The sequence below is a fragment of the Rana temporaria genome, chromosome 9, assembly GCF_905171775.1.
Source record: "Rana temporaria chromosome 9, aRanTem1.1, whole genome shotgun sequence".
Classification (NCBI taxonomy): domain Eukaryota; kingdom Metazoa; phylum Chordata; class Amphibia; order Anura; family Ranidae; genus Rana; species Rana temporaria.
In genome coordinates, this window is record NC_053497.1 from 132315863 (window position 1) to 132333770 (window position 17908).

Consider the following 17908-nt stretch of genomic DNA (forward strand, 5'->3'; position numbering starts at 1 on the left):
CCATTCAGTTTGAAATAGAAATGAAAGGCAAAACATTTGTGCTTCTATACGCTTTCACTCATTTGTGCTTCTATCTATATATATATATATATATATATATATATATATATATATATATATATATATATATATATATATATATATACATATACATACATACACATTTCCCCCCCCCCACCCCTTTTTTTTTTTTATTATCGCTTAACCACTTGCCCACCAGGTTAATTCTGGCACTTCTCTCCTTCATGTGAAAATCACAATTTTTTTGCTAGAAAATTAATCAGAACCCCCAAACATTATATATTTTTTTTAGCAGACATCCTAGGGAATAAAATGGCAGTCATTGCAATACTTTTTGTCACACCGTATTTGCGCAGCGGTCTTACAAGCGCACTTTTTTTGGATAAAAATCACTTTTTTGAATTAAAAAATAAGACAACAATACATTTTGCCCAATTTTTTTATATATTGTGAAAGATAATGTTACGCCGAGTAAAATGATACCCAACATGTCACGCTTAAAAATTGCGCCCGCTCGTGGCATGGCGTCAAACTTTTACCCTTAAAAATCTCGAAAGGCGACGTTTAAAAAATTCTACAGGTTGCATTTTTTGAGTTGCAGAGTAGGTCTAGGGCTAGAATTATTGCTCTCACTCTAACGATCGCGGCGATACCTCACTTGTGTGGTTTGAATACCGTTTTCATATGCGGGCGCTACTCGCGTATGCGTTTGCTTCTGCGCGCGAGCTCGTCGGGACGGGGCGCTTTAAAAAATTTTTTTGGGGTTTTCTTATTTATTTTTATTTAGTTTTATAATTTTTTACACTGAAAAAAAATTAAATAAAATTGATCACTTTTATTCCTATTACAAGGAATGTAAACATCCCTTGTAATAGAAAAAAGCATGACAGGTCCTCTTAAATATGAGATCTGGGATCAAAAAGACCTCCGATCTCATAATTAGACTTAAATGCAAAAAAAAAAAAAAATGTCATTTTTTCAAATGACAAAAAAAAAAATGTTTCTTTAAGGCCCCATACTCACGACCAAACATGTCTGCTGAAACTGGTCCGCGGGCCAGTTTCAGCAGACATGTTCGGTCGTGTGTGTGCGCGAGCGGGCCGAATTCCAGCAAACATTTGCCCGCCGGGCCTTTTCCCAGCAGACAAATATTCCTGGACTTGTTTTAAAACAGCCCGCTGGAATTCTGCCCGCTCGGACATGTACGGTCGTCAGTACAGACCTACCGTACATGTCCAGGCGCCCACGTCGCTGCGTCATTGTCGCGGCGACACCGCGTCATCGACGCGGCGACACCGCGGACACGCCCCGCGTATTGTTTACGCGCGGACTTCTGTACGATGGTGTGTACAACCATCGTACAGAAGCCCTCTGGCAGACATGTATGGTGAAAACGGTCCGACGGACCGCTTTCACCATACATGTTTGGTCGTGAGTACCCGGCCTGAGAGGCTGGGCGGGACTGACGTTTTGACGTCACTTCCGCCCAGCAGAGCTATGAGGACGGGTGAAGGAGATTTCTCCTTCAGTCCCGTCCCCGCTCAGCTGCCGGACACATCCGATCCCCTCCGCCGCTACCGACGGCTCCGGTAAGCGGCGGAGGGCGCGGGAGAGCGGCGGGAGGGGGGGGGCCCCTCTCCCGCCACCGATAGCGGTGAATCCGCTGCGGAGACCGCCGTTATCGTGTACACCACCGCCCCCTGAAAAGATGAATATCTCGGTTGTGGCAGCAGCTGCTGCCGTTATCGAGATATTCAACTTTAAAAAGAGGACGTCTTTTTGACATGGGGCGGTGGTCAAGAGGATAATCTCTGTTCTCAGCTGCATAGGAAGCTGGGGGAGAAACAGCAGCACACTGGTTTTAGGCTGCATTCACACCTGAGCGTAGCGGTTTGCAGCGTTTTTTACCGCGACAAAACGCTGCGTTTTTTTGTGCGATTTGCCGCGACAAAACGCGGCGTTTTTTACCGCAATCTTTTACAGGTCTAGGGTCACCAATGTCAAACGCCCAAATTCGAGCGACAAAAAAGGGTCCAGAACTTTTTTGGGCTTCAGGCGTTCGGCGTCGGGCGTTTTATAGTGGAGATGTGAACCATCTCTATAGGGAATAATGTATTTTTCCCCTCTAGCGTTTTGGGGCGTTGCGCTTCAGGCGACAAAACGCTCAGGTGTGAATGCAGCCTTAGTGAGTGGCTGTGCAGGGGAGGTCAGGACAAGTCTGAGCATTGGAGGAAAGCAGGCACAGCTAGAGAACTGACCATGATGGGTTCTCAACAGTAACTCCAGGGATTTCACACAAACGTAGCAATACAAAGAGAACAGGATATTTTTTATATAAGTACATGGTACAGACAGGAATATGAAATGTTGGGTTTACATAATCTTTGAGCACCTTTTTTCATGCGTTTTATTTTTCTTAACAAACTGTGTATAGCTGGTTGTGAAGGAGTGGGCCCGGAAGCCGACTGCTGAATCCTTATCAACTGATGAGTCGTCAGCTGGCTTTCCCACTGACGGCTGAATGTTAACCCCTTCCATACAAGGCATTTTCACCCCCTTCCTGCCCAGACCAATTTTCAGTTTTCAGCACTGTTCGACTTTGAATGACAATTGCGCGGTCATGCAACACTGTACCCAAATGAAATCTTTGTTTTTTCCCCCCACAAATAGAGCTTTTGTTTGGTGGTATTTGATAATCTCTGCAGTTTTTTTTTTTTTTTGCACTATAAACAAAAGAAGAGCGACAATTAAAAAAAAAAAACAATTTTTTAATTTAATAAATACCACATTTTTTTCCTCAGTTTAGACCGATACGCATTCTTCTACATATTTTTGTTAAAAAAATTGCAATAAGCGTATATTGATTGGTTTGCGCAAAAGTTATAGCGTCTACAAAAAAGGGGATAGATTTCTGGCATTTTTATTTATTATTTTTTTTATTGTGACCGTGACGTTGCGGTGGACACATCGGACACTTTTTTGGGACCATTCACATTTATATAGTGATTAGTGCTATACAACTGCACTGATTACTGTGTAAATGTGGCTGGCAGGGAAGGGGTTAACACTAGGGGGCACTGAAGGGGTTAATATGTTCCCTAAAGTGTGTTCTAACTGTAGGGGGAGGGGACTCACAAGGGGAGGAGACCGATGTGTGTTCCTCTGTACTGGGAACACAGAATCGGTCTCCTCACCTCTGATAGGAGGTGGATCTGTGTGTTTACACACATCACGGCCGCCAGGCACGCGCGCCGGGTCACGGGCAGTGCCGCGGGTGCGCACGTGCGCCCCCTAGATTGCTGGGAAGGAAGGACGTCATATGACGTCCACCCGAATCGAGGAAGGGTTCCTGCCGGCGTCATTTTACAATGGCCGGTAAGGAAGAGGTTAAAAACAAGCATTGCCGGCAATAAAAAAAATAAATAAAAAAAAAATGGCGTAGGATTGACCCCCCTCCCCCCCCCAATCCATACCAGGCCCTTATGGTTTCGGAGTGGAACCCCACGCCAAAATGTAAAAAAAATATAGTGCCCCCCCCCCCCCAAAATCCATACCAGACCCTTCTCTGAGCATGCAGTCTGACAGGTCAGAGAAGGGGGGGGACAAGTGAGTTACCCCCCCCCCCCAAAAACTATCAGGCCACATGCCCTCAACATTGGATGTGCCTTGGGGCAGAGGTGGAACGAACCCCACACTGTTTTGTTTGCCGTTTTTTTTTTTCTATTGCTAGCAATGTTTTTTTTTACATTCAGCTGTCGGCGGGAAAACCTGCAGACAGCTGATAAGTTGTTAACGCAGGGGTCCTGCGTGACCCCGAAAACGTTGCACTTTTGTGATTTAATTTTTCTGCAGTAAAACTTTTTTGGACGTAGTTGAACAATCCGAGGTGTGCTGGCGAATATGTTCGATTGTCAGTTGTTAAGGACGCAGCGGCCAGCTTCCCAGCTAGCCAACAACAATCTATGCACAGTGTGCTACGGAGAAAAAAGAAAGAAATTGCATTTAAAAACGCAACACTTGCGGTCCATAGACGTCTATTACACACAAAATGCAATCTGCTGTGGGGGAAAAAGTCCCTGACCCTTTCCAAAAATGCATCGGCTGAAAAAACTCATAGATGTGAACGTGTCCCATAGGAAACCATGTTAAATGGACTGTAGTGCGTTTCCGCAAAATGCTTTAAACGCATAGGTGTAAACCGAGCCTAAATGCATCTGGTTGTCTATGGTCAACTAAGGCCGTCCATAAATGGAACGAAACTCGGCTGGTTCAGCGGGGACAAGCCAAATTTCGATCCATGTATGGACTAGCTGATTGTACACAAGTTTGTCTATTGAACGACTGTCATGTTTTTCCTGAGCAATCAGTGCGGGGAAAGCTCCCTGCGGGCAGAATGCATCTTATTGGGAGTGATTCCCCTATCCACATCAAGTGTGTGAATGGGGGAATTGGTTCATTTTTTGGTTCACGGGCTGAATGTCGGGAGACAACGGCCGGTTACAAAAAAAAAACGTCTGACATTCGACCCGTGTGTTTGTTGGATGTGCATGCTGAAAACCAGCTGACGACTGACTCCTGATCAGCATTTTCAGCCATTGGCAGAGAACACTGATCGGAATATTCTGGTGGGGGGGCTGTCCCCCTCTCAGAACACAACAGCTCAGCGGGGGGAGATTGCTGTACTAACCTTGCATAGTTAGTACAACGTTTTCGACCGGAGCTGTCAGTTTTTTTTTTTCATGCAACCTGCTGGGTTGCACGAAAAAAATCGGTAGTGTCTTCCAGGCTTTAAGCCGGCCATAGACCGTTTAAAAATGCTGAACCGGATGAGATTCGAACCATATATGAGGCAATCGATCGACCTGGGTACAACCAGCCTGTTGGATTTTGCATGCGCTTATTGCCAGCAGCTATTATAGCCACTAGCCGTAATCACGGTTTGCACGAAATAAAATCGCTTCATCTATGACTGGGTTCACACTTGTGCGATCGCTTCGCTGTGCCGATCACAGGCAATGTCTGTGAGATGCAGATTCAGCCACACAAACTGGCTACAATCGCATCACATTTGCACCAAAACAGTGCAGGACCCTTAACCACTTCAGCCCCGGACCATATTGCTGGTCAATGACCGGGCCACTTTTTGCGATTCGGCACTGCGTCGCTTTAACTGACAATTGCGCAGTCGTGCAACATGGCTCCAAAACAAAATTGGCATTCTTTTTTTCCCACAAATAGAGCTTTCTTTTGGTGGTATTTGATCACCTCTGCATTTTTTTTTTTTTTTTTTTTTGCGCTATAAACAAAAATAGAGCAACAATTTTGAAAAAAAATAAATATTTTTTACTTTTTGCTGTAATAAATATCCCCCAAAAATATATAAAAAAAAAAATTTTTCCTCAGTTTAGGCCGATACGTATTCTTCTACATATTTTTCGTAAAAAAAAAATTGCAATAAGCGATTATTGATTGGTTTGCGCAAAAGTTATAGCGTTTACAAAATAGGGGATAGTTTTATGGCATTTTTATTAATTTTTATTGATTTTTTTACTAGTAATGGCGGCGATCAGCAATTTTTTTATTTTTTTTTATTTTTTTCGGTACTGCGACATTATGGCGGACACTTTTGACACATTTTTGGGACCATTGGCATTTTTATAGCGATCAGTGCTATAAAAATGCATTGGATTACTATAAAAAAATGGCAGGGAAGGGGTTAACACTAGGGGGCGGGGAAGGGGTTAAGTATGTTCCCTGGGGGTGTTCTAACTGTAGGGGGGGTGGCCTCACTAGAGGAAATGACTGATCGCTGTTCATACATTGTATGAACAGAAGATCAGGCATTTCTCCCCTGACAGGACCAGGAGCTGTGTTTTTACACACACAGCTCCCGGTCCTCACTCTGTAACGAGCGATTGCGGTTGCCCGGCGACGATCGGGCACGCGCGCCGGGATCAGGGACGATCGGGCACGCGCGCCGGGATCAGGGACGAGCGGGTGCGCACGCGCGCCCCTATTGGCTGCTGGGAGAGATGACATATACCTACGTGATCTCGCCCAGCAGAGCCGACCTGCCGCCGTATAACTGCGACGGCTGGTCGGCAAGCAGTTAATTTTGGTCCACACTGGAATGGGATCACATATATGTTCACACCCAAGCGATCTGATTTCTGTACCATTTGACACTTTCTGATCTTAGGCTGTCACTAACTGTACATTGACACCTGCAGCGGTTCGCTGATGTCCGTGTGAACGGCCTGCGATTCAGGTGCATTGTGGGAACCCGCACATGAATCGCAGGGTTTCCTGCATTACACTGGTGGGAACCCAGACTATGACCAGCATTAGTCAAGCAGTCAGCTCAGACTGCCGAAACACAATTCAGTGTCTATATGGCTTATCTTGTGTTTTATCTCAGCAGTTCCATGGCAATCTGCAGCAGCCCTGTCTGCCATTCAGATAACTTCTATAAATCTTTTATGTATGAATCCTGGTCACATTGTACCAAGATAAGGACGTATTCCTGCGTCAGTCAGCTGTGACTTGTAACAGACATTCCCTACGAATGGATATTGCCACCTTCTAATCCTCTGTAACGTATTTCTTCCATTTGCAGTTCTAGCTTTCTCTTAAAGGAAATGATATTTTCTTGTAGTGGATGTACTGGCGTGCTTTGTGCAGGCCCCCTGTCCTTTCCATGGTGATGTAGAGAGTCAGCACTGGTGAGTGGGATGGGACTGGGACGGGTGCAGCACAGTGGGTTATCTGGGTGCCAGAGATAAGGACTGCTAGTCAGTCACTCTGGGCCCAGGGGTGTGTGGGGAGCTTCATGTCTCAGCACTTTGTGTGACAGCTGGAGACTTGACAGGGAGCAGGGACGGAGCAGCTTTGGTTAACCCCTGCCCTGCCAGAGACAGCCGTGAAGAACCTTCACCCCCCCCCCCTCCCCAAAACGACTCCACAAACCAGTGTAATGGAACAAGAGAACCCGTCTTTCTGATTCTTACAGTGCCTTGAAAAAGTATTCATACCCCTTGAAATGTTCTACATTTTGTCATGTTATAACCAAAGATGTTAATGTACTATATTGGGATTTTATGTGATAGACCAACACAAAGTGGCACATTGGGAAATGGAAGATAAATGGTTTCCCCCTTTTTTCTTTTTTTTTTTACAAATAAATATCTGAAAAGTGTGGCGTGCATTTCTATTCAGCCCCCTCTGATACCCCTAACTAAAATCTAGTGGAACCAATTGCCTTCAGAAGTCACCTAATTGGTAAATAGAGTCCACCTGTGTGTAATTTATTCCCAGTATAAATACAGCTGTTCTGTGAAGCCCTCATAGGTTTGTAAGAGAACCTTAGTGAACAAACGGCATCACGAAGGCCAAAAAACACACCAGACAGGTCAGGGATATAGTTTGTAGAGAAGTTTAAAGCAGGGTTAGGTTATAAAAATATATATATATATATATATCCCAAGCTTTGAACATCTCATGGATTCAATCCATCTTCTGAAAATGGAAAGACTATGGCACAACTGCAAACCTACCAAGACATGGCCGCCCACCCAAACTGACAGGCTGGGCAAGAAGAGCAATAATCAGAGAAGCAGCCAGGAGGCCCATGGTAACTCTGGAGGAGCTGCACAACTCGGGTGGGAGAATCTGTCCACAGGACAACAAAAGCCCCATACACACCATCAGATTATCTGCAGATTTTTGTCTTCAGATTTACCAAAACCATGTAGTACAAGGGCCTGCCTGATTGCATACAAATTGAAACTCTTAAGGTTTGACCTCATATTAGATGGTTTTGGTAAATCTGCAGAAAAAAATCTGCAGATAATCTGATGGTGTGTATGGGGCTTAATAGTCGTGCACTCCACAAATCTAGCCTTTATAGAAGAGTGGCAAGAAGAAAGCCATAAGACGTCCTGTTTAAAGTTTGTGAGAAGCCATGTTGAATAAGGTGCTCTGGACAGATGAGACCAAGATTTACCTTTTTGGCCTAAAAACAAAACGCTATGTCCGGCAGAAAATAAACACTGAACATCGCTAGTTTGCCACAAACACACCATCCCCACCGTGAAACATGGTGGTGGCAGCATCATGTTGTGGGGCTGCTTTTCTTCAGCAGGGACAGGGAAGCTGGTCAGAGTTGATGGGAAGATGGATGGAGCCAAATACAGGGCAATCTTAAAAGAAAATCTGCAGAAGACTTGAGACTGGGGTGAAGGTTCACCTTCCAGCAGGACAACGACCCTATACATACAGCCAGAGATACAATGGAATGATTTAGATCAAAGCATATTCATGTGTTAGAATGGCCTAGCCAAAGTCCAGACCTAAATCCAATTAAGAATCTGTGGCAAGACTTGAAAATTGCTGTTCACAGACGCTCTCCATCCAATCTGACAGAGCTTGAGCTATTTTGCAAAAGAAGAATGGGCAAAAATGTCACTCTCTAGATGTGCAAAGCTGGTAGAATTGACGTCCTTTTTCCCCACAAATAGAGCTTTCTTTTGGTGGTACTTGATCACCTCTGTAGTTTTTATTTTTTGCGCTTTTAACAACAAAAAAAAGGGAAAGAGATAGAGAAAAGGAAATAGAAAGGGTCCTGAGTCTATTGTTCCCAGGTGTTGGCGCTCACCACCACAGCAGAGAGTAAAGGCAGGATCGTTACTCATGAGGAATCTTCACGCTTATGCCAAGGCCCACAAACAGCATTGTGTTGATTGACTGTGTTGGTGAGGCGGGCTGTCGGTAACTCAATAATCTCCACATCCTAGCATATAATTCTATAGGGGACGGGGGTATTTGATTTTTCCAGTGGAGAGCCACCAAACACTTAGCTGCCGTTAATATTTGTTGTGCTAATATTTTATCAAGCTTAGATAATCTGGGTGGAAGTAACCCTAGTAGGGCAGAGTGGCAAAGTCAGATCCAATAAACTTTGTAGGAGGTCCTGTACTGACTTCCAGTAGGGGTGTAGTGATGGGCACGACCAATAAATGTGGAACAAGGTGCCAAGATCTTTGCGGCATCGCCAGCTGCGATCAGATGCTAAACGATGTATAGATTTAAGGTGGGAGGGGGTCATGTACCAAAAATAAAGTACTTTGTATGTATTTTCTTTATAAAGTTTGCATAATGAACTCTTGGCAGCTTGGGAGCAAATAACCTGCCACTGGGGCATGGATAATTCCTCACTGATGGTCTGTTCCCATCTAAGCTTATGAGAGTGTTTACCTAGGGTTTCCATAGGGTATGCATTCAGTAGTTTCTAAATGTCAGATATTAAACCTTTTTGGGATGAGCCCCCAAGGACAAGTCTTTCAAACGGGAATATATTGGAAAATTGGAAGTTAGGTGCAAAAGACAAGACGTAATGATGAATCTGAAGATAGCCGTAAAAGGCCTTTTGTGGGAGATCATGGCTTTCGTGAGGATCCTGCGAGGAATGCAATATTCGTGTGACAGGATTCACTAAGTGTCTAAAATTAAATACATTTTTCTTTTTTTTTTTCTATCTTTTTTTTGTTTTTTTAAAGTGTATTTTGTGTGTGTACTAGTTGCTCACGAATATTCGTATTGCGAATATTCGGCTCGAATATGGCATATTCGAGTATTCGCGAATATCTCGAATTTCGCGGTCAATATTCGCTATTCCGAATATTCTGATTTTTTCAATTTTATTTTTAGAACAGATCACATCCTAGTGATCTCCATCGACGTCTAAAAGCATTGCTGGTATGATTAGAGACCTTGGGCCGAGTAGCTGAAGCGATCATTTTATATTGCCGAATATTCGCAATGCGAATATTCGGCAATAGGAATATTGCGCGATTATTTTCTCCGCCCTTCTTTTGCATCAGAGTTCTCCTACCGCAGTTGTCGAAATTCCGCAATAAATATCGCATTCGCATTTTGCGAAATTTCGATAAAATATCACAAATATTCTGAGCCAATCAGAGGGCTCCTACCGCAGTTGTCGAAATTCCGCAATAAATATCGCATTCGCATTTTGCGAAATTTCGATAAAATATCACAAATATTCTGAGCCAATCAGAGTGCTCCTACCGCAGTTGTCGAAATTTCGCAATTATTTTCGCATTCGCAATAGCGAAATTTCGCAAACATTTCATTTCGATAAAATATCACGAATATTCGAATTTAGCGGCTATATATTCGTGATATATCGCGAAATCGAATATGGCGTATTCTGCTCAACACTAGTGTGTACTTGAGAGAGGAGCCGGACTGCAGGAGTTGGGAGTAGGCAGGCCTCCCCCAGAGGCAATCTGCCACCTTTCTCAATGCCCCGGGTGGCAATGGCGGGTGTGTGAGGGGGTCCTTCCACACAGCCCGCCCTACCTGCTCCGCTTTGAGGCCCAACGGGGCAGAGGGACTCCCTATAAGGGAGTGAGAGGATCTAGCCCGCTCAAACAGCCCCGTTAGTCCTTCGCCTCTCTTTTTAGAGACCGCGTGGTCAAAGTGCGTGCATGTTAACCCAATTTCGAGTGCGTGTAAGTGTGGTGTTTTTTTGTGGGAGGGGGGTGGGCATACGAAGCGCAGGCTTACCTCGCATAGCACACCCACCGGGAGCCGGGCTGAGACCACCAAACTCAATTCACATGTAGCCGAGACCGGGATCCGAACCCCTAGCTGCAGAGGTGAATGGCGCAGTGCCAATCTCGTTGAGCCACCGCAGCTCCCTTTAAATACATTTTTCGATAGCCAGGGAGAAATCATCTGCAAAGTGAGGCTATCTGGCAATCTAGGGTTGTATAAAAAAGCCCTCACCAAAGATACTTCAGATGGAAGGAAGTGTTTGTGTCTCAACTGTCTCCAAATAGTACGTGTTAACACCATGGTGTGACGTAAGGAGGCATGGGACACATCCGCATTCCAGAGCAGATTTTTGGATGGATCGGGGCCAGCCATAATTTGTCTGTCTCAGTCCAGTGAATATATGCCGACAGAGGCACCCAGGGTGCAATAGCCTTCAGTTGGGTGACATAACACCGCAGGAGGTTGGGAAAAGCCAAGCCTCCATCATTCTTAGAAGCAAAGAGCACCGAGTTACTTATTCTATGGCATTTATAGTTCCACGTGAAGTTTAGAAGATCTGCCTGTAGGTGTTTGAGATGGGATGTGGGGACCAGAATTGGGAGGGTTGTAATGTAATATAAAATCTTAGGCAAAGCTACCATTTTAACCGACACCATCCGGCCCAGCCAGGAAATTCCTAATGGAGGGGCTTAAAGTTTGCTTCGTAGAGGGAGTCATATCGCGGGGTGATGTTCAGCCCCAGATACCTAATAGCTGTTGTTTTCCAGGCGTAAGAAAAAGACTCTGCCTGATATTGTACCTCCAGGAGAGGTATGTTGAGCGGTAAGGCTTCGGATTTGGAAGAGTAAACTTTATAGCCGAACAAGGTCCTGAGCTCTTCTAGGAGCTTATGTAAATTGGGAAGAGTTACCCGTGGTTGCGTCAGCATAAGAAGGACGTTGTCTGCAAACAAGGAAATTTTAACTCCCGAATCCTGAGCGGGATTTAGAATACAACGAATCTGGGCAGCGAGAGGTTCTATACACAGAGTGAACAACAAAGGAGAAAGAGGACAGCCCTGCCTCGTTCCATTAAATATTGGAAAGAGAGAAGTGGTGAATGGAGTTTTATTGAGGATGACGGGGCTTTGTATAGATGTTTGATGCCTATCAACAGGGTCGGACTGGCCTACTGGGATACCAGGAAATTTCCCGGTAGGCCACCAGCCCTGGGGCCGCTTTGAGCTGTGGCTGCAGCGCTCCCCTCTCTCCCTCCCTCTCTCCTTCTCCTTCTCCTCCTCCTCCTGTGTATCACGGAGCTGGGTCTGTGTTTGGCGGCCTCGCTGTAACAAGGTCCCACCCCCCTAGATCGGCTCGTGTGATAGTAGATTGAATCGGTGTTCCGCCATATCACACAAGCCGGTCTTGGGGGGGTGGGACTTTGTTCCAGCATGGCTGCCAAACACAGACCCAGCTCTGTGTGTTACCAGGCGATGGTGAGTCTGTATTAATTTGCACAGTGAGGCTGCAATGGTGGGCACAGTGAGACTGTATTCACGGGCACAGAGAGGCTGCAATGATGGGTACAGTGATGTCGCATTCATGGGCACTTTCATGCTGCTTGCCCCAGTGTGAAAGCACTCAGCTACAGGTGCTATTTTTAGCGCTAAAACGCATGAAAACTGCCTCAGTGTGAAAGGAGTCTTAGTCCTAAGTCAATGATCCCCCAAAAAGTATAGAAATAAGGAATTCCTTTTTCCCGAATGCTTGTTTGGGTCAGTGGTTAAGAACTTTAGAAGCTGTTCAAGTGGTTCTAAAGGCAGCAGGTTAAAAAAAAACTTCTGTGTGTAGCAGCCCCCATCAGCTCCCCTAATACTTACCTGAGCCCATCGCGATCCAGCGATATTGCAGGAGACACTCGGCTGGCCAGTACTCTCTCTTCTAATTGGCTGAGACACACAGCGAGCGCCATTGGCTCACACTGATGTCAATCAAAGTCAGCGAGCCAATGAGAAGAGGAGGGGGGTGGGGCCAAGCCGCAGCTCCGTGTCTAAATGAACACACAGAGCAGAAGGCTCAGCTCTGGTGCGTCCATAGAAAGTGGCTTGCTGTGGGGGCACATGGCAGGAGGGAGGGGTCAGCATTTACTGAGGTCAGCCATCATATTTCTCTCATGCCAGGTGTACTTTTTTTATTATTATTATTTTTATTGTAGGTTTTCGAGTTAACAGTACATAACAGAGCCTATTGGACAAATCCAGGCTCGAAATTCCAGGTGTAGTTTAAAGTGTATCTAGGGTCAAAGACTAAAATTATATATTAATTTCCACATTGTATTTCAATTATTTCTAGCATACTCCTATGAAGGTCCCCACACATTTGCTTCCTTGAATTCTGTGACCCATAGTCACTATGTCCTGTGAGTAGCACTGCTGTGTCACACAATTCACAGAGCCTGTCTTCTGATCTACAGAGGTGCTGATAGGAGGAGCTTCAAGAGGAGATTCAGTAAAGAAAGCACTGCTTGCAGGAAGCAGGGTACCATGGGATATGTAGTCCTTAGAAAAGGAAATTAAACAGCAGAGGAGAAGCTACAAAGCATGCAAGGAATCCAGGAAGTTGTGGGAAGAGATATCAGCAGACCGGCAGAACTCACAACATGAAAGGAGATTTTTCATGTAATCTTATATTGGATTGTGAAATAACTTTTATTTGTATTACCATTACAATGCTGATTTTTATCCATTTGAAAGTGTATTCTGTGACCATAGAATTCATTTAAGTTATCTGTATATTCTTCACCTACGTTGTGCGTTATTAGTTTTCTTTTGTAAAGGAGCGATAGCTCTAAATTTCATGTGTCGCAAGCCTTGAGTAACACTGTGTTCCATGACAACATAGGGACTGGGTATGTAGTACATACTGTATATTGGTACAGACCAGGGTTTTTCAACCTTTTTTACCTTTGAGGAATCCTTGGCAAAAGGTTTGAGATCTCAAGGAACCCCCCAGCTGTTAATATAACAGCAACTATTTTTATAAATAGCATTAAATATTAGAATCAATAATAAAAACGTACCTATTTAATGTAAAACGCGTGCTTCCTTTTTTCTGCTCAATTCTGAATCCAACTTGAGATAAACAGTGTACAGAGGGGAAGCAGGGCACACTACATGGAGGGAGCAGGGTACATTACATGGGGGCAGGGGACGTTATGGGGAATACAGCAGTGCACATTACATTACTGGTTCAATTTATATGCAGAGCAACGCAGGGAATTGTGCTTTGGACTTTGGACCCGGCTGATCACAGATCGGGGTAAAGAGCCAATCACAGTAGCCCTTTACCACGTGATCACTTGTGTCCAATGACAGCTGATCACGGAAGTAAACACAAGCCAGTTATTGGCTTTTCTTTCCTTGTGCTGGCAGCATGATGAGAGAAAAAGAGAGCCATTAACCGGCTTGTGTTAAAGAGATATGGGCACTGATTATCAGTACAGTCCCAGCAGTGCCTATCAGTGCCACCAATCAGTGCTACCTACCAGTGTCACCTATCAGTGCTGCCTACCAGTGTTCATCAGTGCTGCCTACCAGTGTTCATCAGTGCCACCTACCAGTGTTCATCAGTGCAGCCTCATAAGTGCACATCAGTGAAGAAGAAAAATGATCTGTTTGCAAAAAAAAAAATTTTTTTTTTCAATTATTATTGTTCTTTTTTTTTTTTGTTTGTTTAGAAAAAAAAAAAAAACTCCAGTGGTTATGACATACCACCTAAAGAAAGCTATATTTGTGTGCATCCGGAAAGTATTCACAGCTCTTCACTTTTCCCACATGTTGTTATGTTAAAACCTTATTCAAAAATTTATTAAATTCATTATTTTCATTAAAATTCTACAAACAATCCCCCATAATGACGTGAAAGAAGTTTGTTTAAAATCTTTGCAAATTTATTAAAAATCAAAAACAGAAAAAATCCCATGTACATAAGTATTCACAGCCTTTGCTCAATCCTTTGTTGAAACAGGACCTCTCAAACTCCATCAGGTTGGATGGGTGGCATGGTGGTCAGTAATTGCGGGCTCGCCCCCGTGATACAGCGAGCGGCCATAGCGACGCTTCTTAAAGGGACATTTTCTTGTTGTCATATTTTTTCAAATGACAATTTTTTATTTATTTTTTGCATTTAAGTCTAAATATGAGATCTGAGGTCTTTTTGACCCCAGATCTCATATTTAAGAGGACCTGTCATGCTTTTTTCTATTACAAGGGATGTTTACATTCCTTGTAATAGAAATAAAAGTGACCCATTTTTTTTTTCAGTGTAAAAATTAATAAAATAAATAAAAATAAATAAGAAAACAAAATATTTTTGTTTAAAGCACCCCGTCCCGACGAGCTCGCGCGCAGAAGCGAACGCATACGTGAGTAGCGCCCGCCTATGAAAACGTTGTTCAAACCACAAAAGTGAGGTATCACCGCGATCGTTAGAGCGAGAGCAATAATTCTAGCCCTAGACCTCCTCTGTAACTCAAAAGATGCAACCTATAGAATTTTTTAAACGTCGCCTATGGAGATTTTTAAGTGTAAAAGTTTGGCGACATTCCACGAGCGGGCGCAATTTTGAAGCGTGACATGTTGGGTATAATTTTACTCGGCTAACTTTACTTTAACCACCTCAATACTGGGCACTTTCAACCCCTTTCTGCCCAAGCCATTTTTCAGCTTTTAGCGCTGTCACACTTTAAATGACAATTGTGCGGTCGTATAACACTGTACCCTAATGAAATTTTAATAATTTTTTCCCCACAAATAGAGCTTTCTTTTGGTGGTATTTGATCACCTCTGCAGTTTTTATTTTTTGCACTATAAACAAAAGAAGAGTGACAATTTTGAAAAAAAAAGCTATATTTTAAACTTTTTGCTATAATAAATATCCCCAAAAAATATATATATAAAAAAAAATGTTTTCTCAGTTCTGGCCAATACGTATTCTTCTACATATTTTTGGTAATTTTTTTTGCAATAATTGTATATTGATTGGTTTGCGCAAAAGTTATAGCGGCTACAAAATAGGGGATAGATTTATAGCACTATTTTGGGACCATTCACATTTATACAGGAAACAGTGCTATAAATATGCACTGATTACTGTGTAAATGTGACTGGCAGGGAAGGGGCTAACACTAGGGGGCGATCAAGGGGTTAAATGTGTACCCTAGTGAGTGATTCTAACTGTAGGGGGAGGGGACTGACTGGGGGAGGTGACCGATCGGTGTCCCTATGTACAAGGGACACATTGTCAGTCTCCTCTCCCTCATGAACATATTCGCCAGCACACCATGGATCGTATATGACGTCCAAAAATGTATTGCAAAGGAAGCATCACAAGAAGTGCAACGTTTCAAAGCCACGCAGGACCTCTTCGTCAGGCGAGTGGTGACGAAGAGGTCCTGCGTGGCCTCAAAACGTTGCAATTCTTGTGATGCTTCCTTTGCAATACATTTTTGCACGTCATATACGATCCATGGTGTGCTGGCGAATATGTTCATGTGGTTGATTGTTCCAGTGCCCACCCAGCTGGTGATCGCTTCAGCACCCACCTTTTACCTATGAGCCGTCTCTCCAAGAACGTGTGCGATTGGATTATTGACTAGACCAGGCATGTCCATAGTCAGGCCCGGGGGCCGAATGTGGCCCCCCTGTTGATTTAATATGACCCCCCTGGGGATTTGGATATATATATTGTTTGTGGCCCCCAGGGCCACAAAAGATATATACTGTATTCATTGGCGCTGCCTTGGAGGGGACAGGGAGGGGGCAGGACGAGTTCCGTCAGATTACATGAAGAGAATCTCCTGTTTACTCAGCAGCGTCTCTATTGGAAGTCCCGTCTCCTGGGATGCCATTGGACGACTGTTCTGTCTATCATAGGAGGCGGGACTTTGTATTAAAGAGGCCACAGGGTAAACAAGACATTCTCCTTTTTGTAATCTGTTGGCACTCGTCCCGCCCCCTCCCTCTGCCCTCCGAGGCTGCAGATGGGCATCGTTCAGGCTGAACTGATGGTAAGTCTGCATTTATGGCACATGTGAGGCTGCATTTATGGCACATGTGAGGCTGCATTTATGGCACATGTGAGGCTGCATTTGTTGCAATGGTAAGGCTGCATTAGTTGCAATGGTAAGGCTGCATTCATGGCAATTGTAAGGCTGCATTCATGGCAATGGTGAGGCTGCATTCATGGCAATGGTAAGCCTGTGCGTGTTATACGCCAATAAATACGGTATATCCAAATAACACACCCAAGCTCATCCTTAGTCCTGAGCAGCGCTCTGGGATTCGTTAGGGCCACAAATAAAATATATACAGTATATCCAAATAACACGCCCAAGCTCATCTCTTCACCACACACAGCCACAAAGGCAAGAGAATTATTTTTGGGCAGTGTATTAGTGCTCAGACGAACACACACTTAGACCGAATTGTAATGGTTCAAAGAATGTCAGGCAAAAATGGTCGGCCCTCACGCATGTTCACTTAATCAAATCTGGCCCTCTTTGAAAAAAGTTTGGACACCCCTGGACTAGACAGTCTCCTCTCCCTGACAGGACGTGGATCTGTGTGTTTACACATAGATCCACGGTTCTGCTCAGTTACTGGGCACGCACATTGGGTTCCCAGTGACGCGGCGGGTGTGCGCGTGCCCCCTAGTGGCTTGTGAAGAATGAGAGGCTTAATGTCCCGCCGTCATTTGACAGCGGGGAGGTAGCCTAGCGCTTAAATATCAGTAGCCTTGCGTAGGTTTCTGCATTCTCTCTACAATTCTCTCTAGGACCTCCCTACTAATAAGGGACAGTTGGCCATTCTAGTAAGTGGACATAGGGGTCCTCCAAGCCAGCACTACATTTAAAGGGGTTGTAAAGGTTTGTTTTTTATTTTCTGAATAGGTTTCTTTAAGCTAGTGCATTGTTGGTTCACTTACCTTTTCCTTTAATTTCCCTTCTAAATGTTTTATTTCTTTGTTTTCTTTGTCTGAATTTCTCACTTCCTGTTCCTCCTCAGTAAGCTGTTCTGGCTGACTAACCCCCCAGCCAAAACGGCTCGGATGATGGGGGCAAGCTTACTGAGGAGAAACAGGAAGTGAGAAATTCAGACAAAGAAAAAAAAACATTTAGAAGGAAAATCGAAGGAAAAGGTAAGTGAACCAACCAGGGGTGGACTGACAACTCATGGGGCCCCCGGGCAATAGAAGATTATGGGGCCCCCAGGCTTACAGATGGCCACCACGCCAGGACTTTCACATCAAAAGCATGTCGGTTTCAGACATATCAG